Source organism: Lynx canadensis, chromosome A2, assembly GCF_007474595.2.
Source record: "Lynx canadensis isolate LIC74 chromosome A2, mLynCan4.pri.v2, whole genome shotgun sequence".
Taxonomy (NCBI): Eukaryota; Metazoa; Chordata; class Mammalia; order Carnivora; family Felidae; genus Lynx; species Lynx canadensis.
The window spans coordinates 43005151-43020473 of record NC_044304.2 but is presented as its reverse complement, the minus strand read 5'-3'; positions in this window follow the sequence as shown (position 1 = coordinate 43020473).

Genomic DNA, 15323 nt, shown 5'->3' with positions numbered 1-15323 from the left:
TGAGAAAATCCCAATTTGACTGACGCAGATGGAATACAAAAGGGGAAGGTGGGAGACAAGGTGGCAGGTATTCTCGAATCATGAATGGCTTAGAATGCCACAAAAGACATTCTGTATTTAGTCTTTTGACTTTAGGAAAGTCAGTTAACATTACTGCATAGAGTAACTCAATCAGTGGAAAGCAAGAGTGACTAAGAACAGATTGATCATACAGATGGCAATACAAAAGAGAAGAAATCAAGAAAGAGCTTTGTTAATTAACTTACTTGTGGATAATCATTTCATAATGTATATTCATGTGAAATATCACACTGAACACCTCAAATACATACAATTTTTGTCAGTTATACCCTAATAAAGCTGGAGGGAATGAAAGAAAGATGCTTTTAAAGTAGACTCTATCACAATTAGAAACTCATTGTCGTGAATGAAAGGAGAATTGGACCGAGGTTTTGAGCTTTATGTAAAGAAAAGAAAGAAAAGCCTTTCTAAATTCTGAGCTTCTTGAGGGCAGATTTTAGAGAAAAATATTTTAAGCAGGGAAAGGGAAACAGAAATCTGGTTTATGTTTTAGAAACTTTGTTGACTACAGTGGATAGACAACCTGCCAAGGAAGGAAGGAAGGAAGGAAGGAAGGAAGGAAGGAAGGAAGGAAGGAAGAAAGAAAGAAAGAAAGAAAGAAAGAAAGAAAGAAAGAAAGAAAATGTGATCAGAGCAGTTAAATATCTTGCCCAAGGTCACACAGCTAGCAAATGGCAAAAGTATAATATACATACTGAGAGTCTGGCTCCAGTGTTATCCCACGTGCACTTCACTCAGCTACCCTTGTAAACAATTAATTGTTCTTCTCATATTAAAAATATCTTAGGGGGCCCTGGGTGGCTCACTCTGCTGAGCATCTGATTTTGGCTCAAGTCATGATCTCACGATTTCTGACACTGAGCCCTGTATTCGGCTTTGCAGTGATTGCGTAGAAAGCCTGCTTCAGATTCTCTGTCTTCCTCTCTTTTTGCTCCTCCACTGCTCTCTCTCTCTCCCTAAGATACATAAGCATTAAAAAAATATTAAAGCACGTGGGGTGTCTGGGTGGTTCAGTCAGTTAAGCACCCAGCTCTTGGTTTTGGTTTAGGTCATGATTTCATGGCTTATCAGTTCAAGCCCTGCATGGGGCTCTGTGCTGACAGTGCAGAGCCTGCTTGGAATTCTGTCTCTCTCCCTTTCTCTGTCCCTCCTGCCCCCTCTCAAAATAAATAAACAAACTTAAAAAAAAATCTCATCCCAGTACAAATAGCAATGACTCATTTGAAATAATAGCTTCCTAACTCATGTCCTTCACTTGAGTATTCTGTCTCCTTGAATCCATCCTCCACCGAGCTATCACAATTATCTACACACACACACACACACACACACACCAAATCAGGTTATAGCTCACCCTTCTTCAATGCCTTGTTATTATGGAAAGGATAAAGTATAAAATCCTTTTAGACACAATGATGTCTAAAATTCAGCACACCCAGTTTGCTAGGGCTGCCATCACAAAATACCACTGACTGGATGGCTTAAAAAACAGGAATTTATTGGCTCACAGTCTGGAGACTAGACATCCAAAATTAGGGTATAGGACGACTTGATTCCTTCTGAAGGCTATGAGGGAAGGATCTGTTCCAGGCCCCTGTCCTTGGCTTCTAGACAGTAGCTTTCTCCCTGTGTCAACCTATCTCTATGAGTATCTGTGTCTATGCCCAAATTTTCCATTTTATAAGGACACCAATCATATTGGACATGGGCCCACCCTAATGACCTCATTTCATCTTCCTCCTCCTCCTCCCCTCCCCTCCTTCTACTTCTTCCTCCTCCTTCTTCTCCTCCCCCTCTTCTTCTCCTTCTCCTTTTCCTCCTCCTCCTTCTTTAATAGAGAGCAGAGAACACAAGTGAGGGGTGAGTAGAGGGAGAGAGGGAGAGACAGAATTCCAAGCAGGTTCCGCAATCTCAGCACAGAGCCTGACGCAGTGCCCAACCTCACAAAGATCACGTGAGGTCATGAGATCACGTCCTGAGCTGAAATCAAGAATCACATGCTTAACCCACTGAACCACCCAGTTGCCCCCTAATGCCCTCATTTTAACTTGATGACCACTGTAGTCAAAAATCTATCTCCACGTTAGGTCACACTTAGAGGTACTAGAGGTTAGGACTTTAATGTATGAATGGGGGAGGGGCATAATTCAGTTTATCCCAATGGCCTTGACCTCTCACAATTTCCTGCCTTCATCTCTTTCTCTAGCAATCCTGATGCACTTGTAGTCCTCACACACACCACTCACCACCATCACCATTCTGTTTTCACTATCTGATGAGACTGAATTTTCTGTCAGCCCTGCACTGTGTAGCAGTCAGTCCTCCATCATCCCTTTGATCTGCTCAACTCCTATAAATTCCTAAGAAGACTTTCTTGAGGCTTAGGATACCTGAATGCCCCTGTAAAGCCCAGGGCTTGTGTCTGTCACAGCATGTCCCACATCTAGGAATTAGGGGCTAACATTTATTTGCTAATATCCTAAGTTTGGTGTATACAAAGCAAATACTCAGTTTATGTATGAAAAGAGAGCTTCTCGAGATATTAATTGGCCTGAGCAAAGCAATTCTTCCCTCAAAGCAGGCCTGTGTACAAAGACAGCAAAAGAAGGTTGCTTCATGAGCAAAGAGTCAGAACTGAGTGAATCAGATGATTCAAAGTTAGATGGCTCTGGGCTTGGATGGTCTGATAATCCTTTTCCATAACAGAGATAAGGACACCAAATTTGATAGTAGGAGTGGTAGAAATAATAATAATTGTAAAAAGTATTAACATTTCACATTAATTAGGTACCATAGGCATTTTATGTAAAATGAATTATTTTATATAGTCCCTACAGTAACCTAGTAAAATTGATGCTGTTATCTCCAAATTAGATCTAAAGAAATTAACACCCAGAAAGGTTAAGCAAATTCTCCAGAATTTGAACAAGTAGTGTCTGACTTCAGATTCCTCAATCTTACCACCTCACTCTGCTACTGGAAGCTCACTGGAACTCTCTTTCTACTGATCAGAGTTTACACAGAAACTTCCAACTACTTCTTTTATGGATCTACTCCTCTAATACTGATCAACACATCTTTTGACAAACGCATGTTTTTTTAGATTTCAGTTATGTCTTAACGCACAGAAGCTGTCCTTTGTCTATCATACATAGTTGCTTACCTGTGCTATTCTCTCTTAAGTTTTGGGTTTAAATTTCAGGCAGCAATTCAGGGACGCCTGGGTGGCTCAGTCAGTTGAGCCTCTGACTTCAACTCAGGTCATGATCATGGTCTGTGAGTTTGAGCCCTGCGTCAACAGCACAGAGCCTGGAGCCTGCTTCTGATTCTCTCTCTCTCTCTGTCCCCTCCCCTGCTCATGCTCTGTCTCTCTCTGTGTGTCAAAAATAAACAAACACTAAAAAAATTAAAAAAATAAATAAATTTCAGACAGCAATTTAGAAAGTAGAAATTTTAGAAAGATGCCTAACAGTTGCCTGCGGGGTCTGGCACCATCACATTGTATTATAATGATATCTTTTATTTATGTCTATCTCCTCACTAACATGACAGTTGTGTATTCAGAGGACTGTAAAGTATTCATTTTTATGCCCCTATGTCTAACAGAATTCCCGTTGCATGGTAGATATTAAATAAACAATAGTTGAGAATATTAGTTATGTGTGCATTCATGTGTATGTGTGTGTGTATTTGTTTGCAAGGAACATAAACACTCTGGCTGGCATAAGAAGAAGAGGATTGATTGGAAGAATACAGAGGAGTCTGCAGACTCAGAGGGGAGACGTGAAACAGGAGGCTTAGAAAAGACAGGGCCAGTGTAGCTCGAGGGGTCTATAGGTATTGATGGACTATCTTTCTCAGATAAAGTATCTGGAAGGAATCAACTCCTACTATTTCCAAGCTTTGTGTCAATCAGATAAAAATGGATGAATAGGGGTCATGCAGCAACCATCTGGCCACAACAGGGCTGACTATCTGGACAGACATCCTGCCAGACTGTAGCCAGTGGAGACAGAATTAGTTTCCTCAAAGCTGGAGCTATTGTGCCTAAAGGTGAGGGAATGTACACTGACTACCAAAGGAAAAACAAAAACGAACACCACTATTCTAACTTATTTAATGATATGAAACTTTCGGAAACCTGAGCTTGGCTGGCATTCTTAGAAGTTATTAGGCATTTGGGGGATTAGAGATATGAATCCAAGAATTATTTACCTATGATTGCTACTTAAGGTTTTGACAAAAAGGAAAATCACAGAAGAAGAACTTTAAAAAATAAAAATACAGAAAGTGATGAAACCACTAATTTTTAGGGGAGAAAAAGAGAAGGTAGGAAACCTTCAGAAAATGATATAACCTTTCTAAACCCCAGTTTATTTTGTTTGGTTTGGTTTTTGTCTTTAGCAAAATGCAGATTACAATATGGTCTACTTCTTTGGTGAGTTATGAGGATGAAATGAGATAATTCATGTAAAGCTCTCACCAAACTGTGCACCTGATCAATAGATGATAACTCTCCTCCTATCAGTAGAAGGAGAAAACAGAATGCCATGTGTTAGAAACTAAGGAAGTTGGGGAGCTCAGGAGGTTTCATGCTTCAGAGCAACTGAGAAGAATAAGACTGGGCATATGATGGTTATCTAGTCATTGGAAATATTTAGGAAATATTTTCGGGAAATGAGAAAGTATTAAAAATTGAAAGAGTGGTAAGACAAAGAAAGCATGGTTAGGGCAGACTTTCTTCCAGAAGGCTGAAATCAAAGGAAAAAAGCTGGTAATTAGTCAGATTCTCCTGGCCAGCTGCCAATTTGAAATCTGCCCTGTGATCTGTATCAGGCATTTGGAATATGGATGTCCCCCTCTCTTTCTGTGCTAGAGCCTTGGAGAGGACAATTCTGAAATAAACTCAGACTTTAATTATCTGCAAACAGGTGTCTATTTTTGGGTCTCAGGAGAGATCTTTCTAACTGAAAATTCATATTCAGGCCTAGTTTTTTTTAAGTGTTTTTATTTATTTTTGAGAGAGAGAGAGAGAGAGACAGAGCACAAGCAGGGGAGGGGCAGATAGAGTGGGGGACACAGAATCAGAAGCAGGCTCCAGGCTCTGAGCTGTCAGCACAGGCCCCTATGTGGGGCTCAAACTCATGAACTGCAAGATCATGACCCGAGCTGAAGTTGGGCATGTAACTGAATGAGCCACCCAGGTGCCCCTCAAGCCTAGTTTTTGAAAAATGAAACAAAACAATTACAGTAATAAAAAAAGACAGCTGACAGAAAATAATATTCACCTCTCCCCCAACACATGCGCTTCTGAAACATCTACTCTCAGAACTCAGAGAGCTTCATCAGTATGTCCTGGTTGCAAGCCAACATAGAATCAGTCTGTTGCTTGAATTTCCTTCAAAACAGTTCATCTAGGGCCCCCACCATCCAAATTTTTATTAAAGTGTGTGTGTGTGTGTGTGTGTGCGCGCGTGTGTGTGTGCGCGCGCGTGCGCGTGTGTGTGTGTGTGTGTGTGTGTCTATGTGTTTACTGAACTTGCATAGAGATCAAAACCACTAATTGGAAAAAAAAGAAATCTTTCCTATTCCTACTACATTTTTGGTGACATAGGGGAGTTTTTAAGCATAGATTATTACAGACACCCAATTATTTAAGCTGAGCTCTATGTATACATTAATGATAAGTGTGGTTTCCTTTTGTGCTTACTACTCTCCTACTGAAATTCTATACATTTTTATCAACTACTCAAATACTTTCTTTCCTTAAATTCTGCCCAAGTCTTCCATTTGCAATTAATCTCTTCCACATAATGTTTTTTTTCCCTCCAAGTCTACATTATCTTCTAGTGAATTTCTCTACACTCCACCAGCTAAAAGTTCCTTGGGGGAAGGTACTTATATTTAGGTTAGTCTTTACAACAGAATCTAGCATTCAACCTAGCAAAGAATCTAGCAACATCAAACCCTTGCTCTTAGTACAAATTCAATAAACACACATGGAACTGAATTTTATTGATGTGTATATTCTTTCTAGATCAAGGACATACTGTTGTATTTATTTTGTTAAGTTCATTTTCCTGAATACTCAAAATTCTATTTACACATCAACTGATGGTAGGGGTGTTGAGGAAATATTCTCCTACAACTCAAGTGACTTCAAATCATTGAAGATGTAAAGCACATGCCTATAGTTATTCCTTCCTTTTTTTCTTCTTCTTCACACCTATTCAATCTAACTACAGTTTGTTGAGCAAGAAAGACCCCCGCCACCCTCCCGCCGAAAGCTAAAGTAGTGTGCAAATTAACTTCAGTAGCAGTCAACATAGAATACAAAAAGGCTACTGGAATTATGTTTCTAACAAACTCAAACATGGTTTTAGTGAAAGCCCTTTGTTTCTGTGTTGAAGAAGGGCTACCATATCTCAAAATGTAGTAAAAGCTCTTTATCTTACCATTTTGCCATGGCCTCTGGGACTCATAAACTTTGAGAACACAAAAGAATACTAATTCTCACTAGATCTCTTGCCCATTTTACAGATGATGAAACTGACATACATAAATATTATGTAACTGTCTACACATATAACTACTTATCATGGATATATTTGACATAATAGCTGCAGTAGCAGAAAACTTACAAACACATTCACAATGTCTGCCCTTAATGAAGGGCACTGATCAAGCTATCTCCCTTAAAAGTTATGGGATTACTTCTGCTCCCCCATGGCCAAGTGTCTACTGCTCATCTAGTGTAGTTTCTGCATCATTCATCAACACTAGACTGAAATGGCCACCACCTCCCTGAGAGCTGTACAACCAGAAAAAGTCAACTGGCCCAATCGTTGACCTAACTCGAGTTGTACTCATGCCCCTATATCTTCTATCTATATTGATGAGAAAGATTAAACAGTACCTTTTGCTAGGAAAATTATGTCTCCCAGATCCCTTGTCATTGTTTTACTGGTTTTGGAGTGTCAATCTATTTTTGCTGGAATTTCAGGTCAATTATGGTTGCATATCACAATTTTCACACCCTATAAATGGTTGTTTTGCTGACAATTGCTGCCTCTGATGTTTGTTTTATGAAATGGGTCAATGCAGTAGGATTGAGATATCAGGGTATCAATGGCTGATAGCACAATTACGTATAGTGCTGAAAATTCCATGTTTCATGTAATTCACTACATGTTATCAATGCATTTCAACTCAGCTTGAAATAGTCAACAAGTGGACAGTGACAGTGCCCACTGTGATACTCTGTCACTGGAACCATTTACATTTTTCCAGAGGTAGTTACCACTTGCCTCATTAGACATTTGTTTAACCAGCATCATCAGTTCTCTGTCTCCAACTTAGCATCGGAAACTAAGGCTTTAATAATGAACACAAAGTGGTTGAAGACTGGCCCAATCTATACTGATCACTAATGAAATACTGATGCTTTCAAAAACTCTTCAATACTTAAATTGGGGAACACACAAACCACGTTTAGTTTACAGAGTACTTAAAACAACTGAGTAGGATAATTGATGATTAAAATACAAAGGATCTGCAATTTGTTCCCTAGAATGGGAATTAGAACAGTAAAGACAATGCACAGATTCCTAAATGAATGATACAGTACACATGAGAATGGGTTTTTCAAAAAATCATAAAGGCAATTCATAGCACAGATATTCCAGCAAAAGGTTATAAAAGAATCAGGACTTTCTTCCCTCTCTATTGGGAAGAGTACCATAGAAGAGAAACATTAGTTATCTCAAAAAGCTATGTAATACCACCAAAAGAAACTGAAAACTGTGTGAGACTCTTAAGAGTAACCAGGGAATACAGTTTCCAGTCATATTTCCCTCCCATGTGCATTAGATCTTAGTTTAATAGAGTATCATGACTCTGTGATATTTCTGGAGCTGGCTTCCTCAGGCAATCACATAATTTAGCTTTTTGAGAAACTCCATATGGGACAGAAGGCAGCTAAGGGAGTAGAAGGACATGAAAATGGCGCTCCATGGCATTGCCACAATGGAAGAAGCCATTAACTACCACTAACATAAGGATAAAATCCCTTGCACATGAAACATAAATACAACAGCCTTGATAGAAGTCTGCAAACTTATAGTGCCGAACATAATAACAATAGAAGAAAACGAAACTTGTTTTGCTCACTAAGATGACACTACTAAACCATTAATAGGTCAGATACTTATATTTTCTTAACAGAAATGGTGATAAGACTGGACTCAGCTATATAAACCCTGTATCCCATCTTCCTTGTGATAAACAACAATTATTTGTAAGATAATAACCACCACTAGGTAAAATGCTAACTGGAACATCCAGAGACTAAATTCACAACTGTGTTCTCTTTACCATCGGGCACTTAATAGATTAAGCTATTTCATAACTCCAACATACACATGTATTTTACCTGAAGCAAACTTACTTTCATGCAAAACAGGTCCCACTATTCTCCTCTGTTACCACTCCTGTTTTAATTAATTGATTACATACGTATTTACTTGTTCTATTGTCTTTCTAATCTTCACTAGGTGATAAACTCTGAAGGCAGAAGCTACAATTCTTTGGGTCATCACTCCTTAGTGCCTAGAAGAGTGTCTGCTATAGGGTAAGAGTGAATAGATAATTGTTGAATCAACCAATCTGTAATCAAAAGAAAAATAAATGGTGGAGAGGTTAATTCTAAAATTATTTCCCAGAGGATAATGACACATGAAAAATTTGGTATTTTAGCAATAGATCTAAAACTGAAAAAGAAATAAAAGGAAATCAGTAAACTCTTTAGCAGAGAAAACAAATTTTCTAACTGTAAGCCAGGGAAACCTTGGTTAAGTTTCAAACTAGAAATCACCTTTATACTTTATCTGCAGCATTGGGCTGCATATCATGATGATCGGTAGCCTCCAAAGGCTTTTGAAATATATACCAGCTCCAAACTCCTCAGCACAGCAAACCCCAAATTTATGTCCACTTCAGTCTTTGCCATTTCAGTGATAATTTACTACGTGGTCTGGAGATAATAAGCAAATCCTATATATTTCTACTCACTTACATGGACAAGTGCCTTCAATGACTAGCAAATCATTTATTTTATAATACTGTAGCTCTAGCCAAACATGCTTATTCTCTCATACCACATTTGCATTTGGTGACTTGGTATAATCAATATTTTTTTCATTGCCCATTACTTTTGAATTAGAGTGCTTACTGATGATTTTATTTTTCTGGAGGGAGGTTGAAAGTTGAAAAGTATATGTGTTGAAGTATGAGACGCATGTTTGGAGAATGGAATGTGAAGGTGAAGATAGGTAAAATGAAGAGCTTTTGACTTGGCCTTATAGATTACAGAAAGTATGTCACTTGATACACATAGCTTCCCTAATAGTTCATGCTGTTAAATGAATAATATTCCTTAAAATGTCCCATCTACAAATCATTTGGTGGATGCTTCTTTGGAGGTGATATCACTCCAATATACAAACAGACCAAGGCAGGAAAACTTTTATAAAAGCCACAGGAAGTTGTCACCTAACCTTAGGTTGAAAACCTCCAGTAAGGAAAAGTGAAGGAACAAAATGTTGTTGTTTAATCTGCAACACATTCCATCCCTTAGCAAGTTCCTCCCATCCTAGCCCCAAACCATACCTCTAACTTACTTCATCTCCATTGCTCATGGCACCCTCTGTCCTTAGCAAGCCACTACCAAGCCTCACCAAGCCCACTGTATTTATCTCCTAACTTGTTTACTTCTTTATCCAGCAATTGCAAGTCAAACTAAAATTTTCAGAACATAAACTGTCATATCCCTTCCCTGCTTAAAGGATTCCAGCAGCTTTCCATCTCACCCATAATCAAATTCAAATTACTAAGGACCAACATATCAGTCCTGACCACAGGCTTTGCATGTTTAGTTTCTTCAGCCTGCAAAGTTCTCCCCCTTTCTTCCATTGGCTGAACCCACTATTCCACCAGCATCATCAGCTCTGTCTAGTGAAGAAGAGCAGTCATTCACTCCCTATTAACACTTGTCTTGCTTGAGAAAATCACATGTGAACCAATGAAATTTAGCATAATACTGACACCCCCCTACTTATCAATCATATATGAGCTAATTTGAGTTACCAAAACACGCAGAATGGCAGAAGAGGCATGGTGGTAGTTGAAACAGTGATTTGGATGACAAACATATTTTGGCTTAAAGGACATCTTCACAAGTTTTCTTTGGCAGTCAACACTATTTGGAAAAGAAGAATATTAATTGCTTTACCTCAGGATAATGAAGCGTGGTAATAGACTTATGATCTATTTCACTTGAAGGATGCATAACATACTATCTATCTTTCAGGGGGCCTTTTTCTCTATCGTGTTGACATTCTCATGAAAAAGTTTGGACCCCACAGAGGCTTGCATTTGATTTTACAATTCTAAAGCCTAATCTTAGTGATGTTAATATTTAAGGAGTTTTGTTCTTCCTTTAGAAAATGGCATACTTCTAGGTAATTAATGCCATGAACACTATGGCTAGTGGTGGTCTTAGAATACAAGCTTAAATGTTAGGAACTAATCCTTTTGTGAATGTTCTCACTTGTTTTTGACTAGCTGTTAATAAAAGATGACTGATGAAATCATGATGGATGCTGGCCCTTTATTGTTGACCTTTCAAATTATGAATCGGTTTCACATTCAACACGTTGATTAAACATCATTCTCCATTATTAAACATTCCTTTTTAAAGTCTATGCTATATTAAATCAATACCTAAGCTTTATGATTTAATAAATGAATTGTCTATAAGCTAATTAAATATGTGAAAACCTACATAGGAAAATTAAGATTAAAAAAATTAGGTGTAGGTTTATAAATAGCCACTACTCATTCTTCTAGGCTGAGTGATTAATGTTAACAAGTGGTAGGGATGGTACTTGAGCAAAACTTGTCAATCATTGCTGTGTTTTAGATGAGAGATTACGAACTAATAGAAAACTAAATGAGGATGATGCCATTTTCTCTTCATCATCTTGAATAAAGCTACATACAGTCAGGTGTTGGGAGATATAAATGTTGAAGTCACCAATGATGTACCATTGAATCATAGATTCTCTGAGTTGAAGGAAATCTTTGAGAATCCACTTATTGGAACTCTATATCTGATAAATCACACTCATTTATAAACCAGCTAATATATTTGTTTTTCAGTTCCACTTGGACATCTCTTGAAACAGGATATTGATTATAAAGCAGCATATTCCATCTTTGAATACCTCCATCTGTTAGAAACATTTTTCTAAAGCTGACCAGAATCTGTGAACCCACAATTTCCATCCACTAGCAGAGTCACAAAAATAAACTGAATTTCACTGAAGTATAACAATTCTTTTTATGAGTATTTATCCTAGTTAGGAAGTACCCACTGAGTTTTCATTTTTCTCACACATAAATATGAGGTCTCTATTTTTTCCCAACTATAGCACTTGGTGGTTTGCTAAGTCTCCAAAGTCTTCCTGGGGATTTTCACCCAAGTATACTCAATTTTTATATATTTTACTTATGTCCTCCCTAGAGCTAAACTCAGTACAGTCTACTTTCATTAAGCTAGAAAGTTTTAGTTCTGGGAATCACTGTATATATAATAGTATATAAAAGGGAACACATATAAAATGTATTTCTCTACTTTTTACACTGTCAAAAATAACAACATCACCAATTATCAACAGCCACATGATACCAGAGAGTAAGAAAAACATAAATTAGAAAAGAGAACACTATAAGCACATGATGAATGAGCAAATGCAATAGTGCCCAAACTCTCAACATTGAGTTGCAATTGTATCCAGGTGAAGCTTAATCAAAGGCATGGAAAATGAAAACATATATTGCTCAAGCTGACCGCACTCCCGGGCATGAACTCTCCAGTATGGACCGGAGTAGGGCTAGTAGAAGATCTCACCTATATTTCTCAGAGGAAGGCAAGATTCAAAATGTTCACACTCATGCTCTTTGTAGTCTTGTCCCAGTAATGACTCATGAAGAGCTTGAAGCCAACCAAAGCCGTTTTTCACACAGAGTGCTATCACTATTTGATCCTATCTTCCTCTTCCTGGATTTTAATTTTTTTGTACTTAATTAGGGTCCAATTATCATTTCAATAGGCTGATATGGAATTGGATCTCAACACTTCCAAATTTTTATTACCTTGTTTTGAACCATTTAGGATATAACATCGGTCTTAGGAAAATAGGTAAAATTAGAATTACATAGGAAAAAGGAGAGATCTTCAGTCAGCAACTCTGTTTTAAAGTGATCAATTTCGGGGCGCCTGGGTGGCGCAGTCGGTTAAGTGTCCGACTTCAGCCAGGTCACGATCTCGCGGTCCGTGGGTTCGAGCCCCATGTCAGGCTCTGGGCTGATGGCTCGGAGCCTGGAGCCTGTTTCCGATTCTGTGTCTCCCTCTCTCTCTCTGCCCCTCCCCCGTTCATGCTCTGTCTCTCTCTGTCCCAAAAATAAATATTGAAAAAAAAATTAAAAAAAAAAAATTAAAGTGATCAATTTCAATTAATCACATCACATTTAAGTACATGATGTTGATATTTCTAAAAAATGGGGTCATCTGGAGAACGATAAATCAAGGTAAGATCAAATGTAATCTGTTAATTATCCACTAGCGATAGTGCCATTATGAACCTTATACCATTTTATGTCTAACGTTGCCCAAATTTTGTAGACACATTTGTTGCTTAAAGGATTAAAAATAATACCAGTCCTCTCATTTGTTCCCACACACAAAAATCTTCATATGTGGTTTCCTATATGAGGTCATGATTCTCACACCTTTACCCAGTGTACCACAGTGTATCAGAGACAGCTGACCATCACTGGCTGTCACACAAATTATGCATTCTTATACACACTTCCCAATGAAACCATTTGCTGTATGCTTTTCACCAGGCATGTTAGAAATAGACGCTTTTGAAAGCTTTTAAATGAAGCAAAGAGAGAATTCCTGAAGGGTAAGATGGTTTTGACAGTGTGATTCATTTTTTTGAAGCCATAAGCACCAAAATAATAAATAAACAAATAAACAAAACCTGTCAGGTTGGCTGTCAAATATAATTAGACTGTAATGGCTGCTATGAGACCTCCGTTTATTTCTACCACAATGAGCTGGAATAGAACTTCACTGTGCCTGTGCCGGTGGTGGATTTAAAAGGCCAGGCACAGACATGTGATGAATGGGATAGTCCTTTCTTTTCACACCCAAGGAATGTATCAAAGACTCCCCTGATAAAGATGGTCCAGAATTAAGGTTTGCTGTATAGCAATGTGAAAAGCATGACCTTCCAGTCAGGAGGCTAGAGTTCTTATCTTTTCTCTGTCATTACCTGGTAACTTGAGGCAAGGTATCCAAACATGAGGTATGTCCATTTTCAGGCATATAAAGGGACTTGGACTGAATTATCTCCTTTCAGGACAACTTTATTATTTTTTTATTCCATTCATTATCTAGGAGGCTTAAAATCAATTAGGCATTAAAAAGAGAATTCAATTGACTCCAGTTTTGTTTTGCCTTTCATTGACATTTTGTCTGTGTTGGAAATCAATATTATATTTGCTCTTAATCTATGGAGGTAAGGAAGTGGTAGGAAAAGTTGGTGAGAAAAAAAAGATTCAAAGATGTCCTTTTCCTTATTGAATCTAAAAATATGGAGGTGCCCATGTAAGTAACAGATCTCTAATTATTATACATAATCGGGAGTGAAAATACTCCTACTGTTGTACTTTAGTGAATTATGATGTTTTAAATTGTTCTTCACAGATCTAGAAAAAATAATCCTAAAATTTGTATGGAACCCCAAAAGACTCCGAATAGCCAAAGCGATCTTGAAAAAGAAAACCAAAGCAGGAGGCATCACAATCCCAGACTTCAAGCTCTACTACAAAGCTGTAATCATCAAGACAGGATGGTACTGGCACAAGAACAGACACTCAGATCAATGGAACAGAATAGAGAACCCAGAAATGGACCCACAAACATATGGCCAACTAATAATTGACAAAGCAGGAAAGAATATCCAATGGAATAAAGACAGTCTCTTCAGCAAGTGGTGCTGGGAAAACTGGACAGTGGCATGCAGAAGAATGAACCTGGACCACTTTCTTACACCATACACAAAAATAAACTCAAAATGGATGACAGACCTCAATGTAAGACAGGAAGCCATCAAAATCCTTGAGGAGAAAGCAGGAAAAAACCTCTTTGATCTTGGCCACAGCAACTTCTTACTCAACACATCTCTGGAGGCAAGGGAAACAAAAGCAAAAATGAACTACTGGGACCTCATCAAAATAAAAAGCTTCTGCACAGCAAAGGAAAAAATCAGCAAAACTAAAAGGCAACTAACAAAATGGGAGAAGATATTTGTTAATATCTTTGTTCTACAAAGAACTTATCCAACTCAACACCCAAAAAACAAATAATCCAGTGACGAAATGGGCAAAATACATGAATAGACACTTCTCCAAGGAAGACATCCAGATGGCCAACCGACACATGAAAACATGCTCAACATCACTCCTCATGAATACAAATCAAAACCACAATGAGATACCATCTTACACCTGTCAGAACGGCTAACATTAACAACTCAGGCAACAACAGATGTTGGTGAGGATGTGGAGAAAGAGGATCTCTTTTGCACTGGTGGGAATGCAAGCTGGGGCAGCCACTCTGTAAAACAGTATGGAGGTTCCTCAAAAAACTAAAAATAGAATTACCCTATGACCCAGCAATTGCACTACTAGGCATTTATCCAAGGGATACAGGTGTGCTGTTTCGAAGGGACACATGCACCCCCATGTTTATAGCAGCACTATTGACAATAGCCAAAGTATGGAAAGAGCCCAAATGTCCATCGATGGATGAATGGATAAAGAAGATGTGGTGTGTGTGTGTGTGTATGTATATATATATATATATATATATATATATATATATATATACACATATATAATGGAGTATTACTTGGCAACCAAAAAGAATGAAATCTTGCCATTTGCAACTACATGGATAGAACTAGAGGGTATGATGCTAAGTGAAATTAGTCAGAGATAGACAAGTATCATATGACTTCACTCATATAAGGACTTTAAGGCACAGAACAGATGAACATAGGGAAGGGAAACAAAAATAATATAAAAACAGGGAGGGGGACAAAACAGATGAG